The sequence below is a fragment of the Pseudophryne corroboree genome, chromosome 7 (assembly GCF_028390025.1).
Source record: "Pseudophryne corroboree isolate aPseCor3 chromosome 7, aPseCor3.hap2, whole genome shotgun sequence".
Taxonomy (NCBI): Eukaryota; Metazoa; Chordata; class Amphibia; order Anura; family Myobatrachidae; genus Pseudophryne; species Pseudophryne corroboree.
In genome coordinates, this window is record NC_086450.1 from 453306597 (window position 1) to 453312785 (window position 6189).

General features: G+C 42.3%; 1 pseudogene; it reads right to left on the reverse strand.

Annotated features, from left to right (window-relative positions):
* Nucleotides 1-2338: 2338 nt before the first annotated feature.
* On the reverse strand, nt 2339-3271 carry LOC134944268 (olfactory receptor 1496-like; annotated as a pseudogene).
* Between the last annotated feature and the right edge of the window lie 2918 nt (nt 3272-6189).

Genomic DNA, 6189 nt, shown 5'->3' on the forward strand with positions numbered 1-6189 from the left:
TGATATATTCACACAGAAAGGTAAACATGCATCATGTCTATTGTGCAGGTTCTATTAGTATCTCTATGAGTCCCACAATTGATCACCAAGGTATGGAAATGTATATGGGATTACAGCATAAACACCATGTCTAATCATGCAGACCCGTGATGGGTATCTTCATGTATGATAAAATATAATAATTAGGTCCTTGTCATTTACCCATGAATTATTTCTATTTTCATATGGGCATTGATCACATCGGAATAATTAATTTTTGGGGATATAGTCAGGATTCCTCCAATTCAGGGTAATGATCATTAGTTTCAGTTATCTCAATTATCTTAATAAGAGAAGTATCACTTCATTCGAGCTATAGTGTACAGGAGTAAGTGTATGCTCTTATTGCAAATGTCTTTTATACATCACTTCAAGAAAAAAATGAAAATAAAAAATAATAAAGGAATATTTATTCAATTGGAACTTTTGTTGCCCAAAAAAAAAAAAAAAATATGTACAGTACTATTCTTATATAGTTCTACTGAGCTCCTATTGATGTATAGTGACTGTAATTTCAAAGTGATTTCACACTATATTGTATCACAAATAGTCCTCCCAGCAGCTCCCTACTGATACATGGTAACTGCGCTGGGAAACACACCTTCGTGAGTCAGAGCAGTTTTTACTTACTATAATTTGTATCCAAATGGATCTCTCAGCAACTCCCTATTGATACATTATAGTTGCATTGAGGAACACACTTTTATAGGTCATATGTAATATTGAATCAATAACTCCTCCTGGGCAGGATATTCCCACAAGGGGATTAGGAGTGAGATAAATGTGGGCTATTTGGACTATTGGAAAGATGAGTTCAGTATGATAACCCAGCTGCCGATCCCACCAGCCGCAATACCATCAGCAAGCAGAGTGAGTCCCCTCATGGGCTCGCTACGCTCACCACGCTTCGGACCCACTGGCGAGTTTTGCTCGCCACGAGTTCTATTCTCCCTCAGGTGGTGGTGTGGACCTACCACCCAAGTAAGAATACTGGGGAGCAGTGAGGATTCCAACCGCTGGCATTTTACCAGCTTTTGGGATTCCGGCAATCAGTACATTACTACATCCTGGGGAGATGAATCACTGACCCTAGGCTAAAAGATAATGCTCTGCCATAGATCTGCTGTGGAACCCACTGAATTGGACTATTTGGGACATTGAGTCAAGATTATGTATCTGAGATCATCAGTGTTTCTATAATGGGTGCAATGTGTGCGGTGCAAACAGGCCCCTGGGTCCAGGAGGGGAACCACACCGAACACACCGCACCCATTTATAATACTTACCTTTCCAGAGTCCAGCATCAGGCACTTCAGTTATGGCAAATATCACCACTGAAATGGCACCAGCGCATTCGCAGTGACCAAATTGGTCTCCAGAACATGGCTGCCGACATGTTTCTGGAGAATATAAATGAAATACAAGGGAGATCTCAGTGCGCAAAAGGCCAAGCTGCTGGATAGCACCCCCCTTCTCCAAAGAAGGTTCCCAAATCCTTCACCACATGTGTCAAAGAAAAAATATGAGAAAAGGGGACATCCTGCGCTCCACAATGAATTGTCGCTTCAAAAGGTCCCAGAGTTAATTGCAAACTCATGCAAATATCATATGAAAGAAAAAGATTTTGTGTACATAGTGAAGTACAGTTTTAATCATAGGTAAAATACAAATTCATCAAACATTAAAAAATTCCTCAAGTGTTGAAATTACATGAATCATCCCATAGGATAAATAGCAACACTGGAAATTACAATGATTCTGTGGATTTTATATATAATTTTTTAAAACACAGTTTGGATTAAAATAGCAGCATAAGGAACTGGGGTGGGGAGTGGTGAGGAAATTACCAGATGATATGAACTGTATGCACAGTTCAAAGCCAGCCTGCGGGTTTTGATAGGTGCAGGGAAACCCGGTAATCCCCTGTGCCTCGCTGTACTGGAATGGAACGTTCCTCTCCTGCTACCCTCCTCAGCGTCCTGTAATCACCGACGCGTTTCCACCTCTAACAGAGGCCTTTTTCAAGGTGCAATGCTGGAGACTACTGCAACGTACAGAGGAGGGGGCCAACCCAGAGGTGCACACGGGGCCCTGTCTGGGAACCTGTATTCTGAGGGTTTAAGAGAGGAGTCACTGATTCTAGCCTGAGAGGTGATGCTTTGCTAGGGATTTGTTGTGGGAATTGTCATGTTGAAGTGTATCACTGAAGCGTACTGTACTGTTTATCACACATTTTGTTCAATAAAACACCACTGGTTTACTCTACTGCCATGCCCACATGTTCTGAAACCCTGTAACTTCACAGAGGGGTTACAAGCAGTGCCACTAGTCTCTGAAGAGCTCTCCTGATTTAATGATTGCGTAGACTATATACAAGTGGGTTCACCATGGGGATCACTGTTGTATATATCACAGTCATCATCTGTTCTAGGAAAATGAGTTGGCCTGTTGATGTTATCATATAGACGGATATACCAATAACGTAGTAGATGGTCATGACGGTGATGTGGGATGAGCAGGTAGAGAAAGCTTTTTTTCTTCCTTCCCTTGATTTAATATGCAGTATAACACTGATAATTTTTTTGTATGACATCACATTGACGAAGAATGGAAAAATGCCAAATAGCACTGTGTTTACAAATGTGACGATATAAAACATGTTTAATCCTGAACAGGCAATGTCACTAATAGCTTTAGCTTCACAGAAGAACTGATGAATGGTGGTAGAATGACAGAAGGACATTTTAAGAATTGAAATTAACCACAGCATTGCGTTTACACACGTACATAGCCAGATCATAGCCACCAGCAGGGTACAGACCTTCTTGCTTATTATCTGGTGGTAGTGTAAGGGATGACAGATCGCAATGTACCGGTCGTACCCCATCACAAATAATAGTATAACCTCAGAGCTGGCAGCTATAAAGAAAAAGAACACCTGAGCAAAGCATTGTTTGAAGGATACTGTGTTATTCCCAGATCGCAACATGTCCAGCAGTTTAGGGACTGTAACGGTTGTGTAGCAGATATCTACACAGGACAAGTTACAGAGGAACAGATACATGGGGGTGTGTAAACGTGAATCCAAACATATAACTGTGATTATAGCTGTATTCACAAGAACTCCAAACAGAAATATTAAGAAGAAAATACTGAAAATTATGGGTTCATCACCGGCTTTCATGGAAAATGGCAAAATATTAAAATTTGTAATAGAAGTCTGGTTCTCCATGAGATCCGGTCACCAGTCTGCAAGACAGTAGAGATGAGCGGGTTCGGTTCCTCGGAATCCGAACCCGCCCGAACTTCAGTTTTTTTTACACGGGGCCGAGCGACTCGGATCTTCCCGCCTTGCTCGGTTAACCCGAGCGCGCCCGAACGTCATCATCCCGCTTTTGGATTCTCGCGAGGCTCGGATTCTATCGCGAGACTCGGATTCTATATAAGGAGCCGCTCGTCGCCGCCATTTTCACACGTGCATTGAGATTGATAGGGAGAGGACGTGGCTGGCGTCCTCTCCGTTTATAGAGAAGAGAGTGAGACTAGAGTAGAGAGAGACACAGTATTTACTTTAGTAATTTTGGGGAGCATTAGGAGGAGTACTACTACTTGCTGAAGTGATAGTGTGACTGTGTATATCTGAATTGTGGGGGAGACAGTGGGGAGCAGTTAGAGTCTGAGAGCAGGAGTACATATTTTAACGTACAGTGCACACTTTTGCTGCCAGAGTGCCACACTGCCATTGTGACCACACTGACCACCAGTATATTGTGATTGTCTGCTTAGGAGTACTACTTGCAAGTTGCTGATAGTGTGACCAGTGACCTGACCACCAGTTTAATTAATCTCCACCAGTTTAATATATATATATAATTGTATATATATATATAATTGTATACCTACCCGTGTTTTTTTTTTTTTTCTTCTTGATACATACTATAGTAGCTTACTGTAGCAGTCTGCGGTGCTGCTGAGCTGACAGTGTCCAGCAGGTCCGTCATCAGTCATTACATAATAAATATATATACCTGTCCGGCTGCAGTACTAGTGATATTATATATTTATATATATATTAATTTCATCTCATTATCATCCAGTCTATATTAGCAGCAGACACAGTACGGTAGTCCACGGCTGTAGCTACCTCTGTGTCGGCAGTCGCTCGTCCATCCATAATTGTATACCACCTACCCGTGTTTTTTTTTCTTTCTTTCTTCTTGATACATACTACTATAGTAGCTTACTGTAGCAGTCTGCGGTGCTGCTGAGCTGACAGTGTCCAGCAGGTCCGTCATCAGTCATTACATAATAAATATATATACCTGTCCGGCTGCAGTACTAGTGATATTATATATATATATATATTAATTTCATCTCATTATCATCCAGTCTATATTAGCAGCAGACACAGTACGGTAGTCCACGGCTGTAGCTACCTCTGTGTCGGCAGTCGCTCGTCCATCCATAATTGTATACCACCTACCCGTGTTTTTTCTTTTTCTTTCTTCTTGATACATACTACTATAGTAGCTTACTGTAGCAGTCTGCGGTGCTGCTGAGCTGACAGTGTCCAGCAGGTCCGTCATCAGTCATTACATAATAAATATATATACCTGTTCGGCTGCAGTACTAGTGATATTATATATATATATTAATTTCATCTCATTATCATCCAGTCTATATTAGCAGCAGACACAGTACGGTAGTCCACGGCTGTAGCTACCTCTGTGACGGCAGTCGCTCGTCCATCCATAATTGTATACCACCTACCCGTGTTTTTTTTTCTTCTTTCTTCTTGATACATACTACTATAGTAGCTTACTGTAGCAGTCTGCGGTGCTGCTGAGCTGACAGTGTCCAGCAGGTCCGTCATCAGTCATTACATCATAAATATATATACCTGTCCGGCTGCAGTACTAGTGATATTATATATATATATATTAATTTCATCTCATTATCATCCAGTCTATATTAGCAGCAGACACAGTACGGTAGTCCACGGCTGTAGCTACCTCTATGTCGGCAGTCGCTCGTCCATCCATAATTGTATACCACCTACCCGTGGTTTTTTTTTTTCTTTCTTCTTGATACATACTACTATAGTAGCTTACTGTAGCAGTCTGCTGTGCTGCTAAGCTGACAGTGTCCAGCAGGTCCGTCATCAGTCATTACATAATAAATATATATACCTGTCCGGCTGCAGTACTAGTGATATTATATATATATATATTCATTTCATCTCATTATCATCCAGTCTATATTAGCAGCAGACACAGTACGGTAGTCCACGGCTGTAGCTACCTCTGTGTCGGCAGTCGCTCGTCATCCATAAGTATACTAGTATCCATCCATCTCCATTGTTTACCTGAGGTGCCTTTTAGTTGTGCCTATTAAAATATGGAGAACAAAAATGTTGAGGTTCCAAAATTAGGGAAAGATCAAGATCCACTTCCACCTCGTGCTGAAGCTGCTGCCACTAGTCATGGCCGAGACGATGAAATGCCAGCAACGTCGTCTGCCAAGGCCGATGCCCAATGTCATAGTACAGAGCATGTAAAATCCAAAACACCAAATATCAGTAAAAAAAGGACTCAAAAATCTAAAATAAAATTGTCGGAGGAGAAGCGTAAACTTGCCAATATGCCATTTACCACACGGAGTGGCAAGGAACGGCTGAGGCCCTGGCCTATGTTCATGGCTAGTGGTTCAGCTTCACATGAGGATGGAAGCACTCAGCCTCTCGCTAGAAAAATGAAAAGGCTCAAGCTGGCAAAAGCACCGCAAAGAACTGTGCGTTCTTTGAAATCCAAAATCCACAAGGAGAGTCCAATTGTGTCGGTTGCGATGCCTGACCTTCCCAACACTGGACGTGAAGAGCATGCGCCTTCCACCATTTGCACGCCCCCTGCAAGTGCTGGAAGGAGCACCCGCAGTCCAGTTCCTGATAGTCAGATTGAAGATGTCAGTGTTGAAGTACACCAGGATGAGGAGGATATGGGTGTTGCTGGCGCTGGGGAGGAAATTGACAAGGAGGATTCTGATGGTGAGGTGGTTTGTTTAAGTCAGGCACCCGGGGAGACACCTGTTGTCCGTGGGAGGAATATGGCCGTTGACATGCCTGGTGAAAATACCAAAAAAATCAGCTCTTCG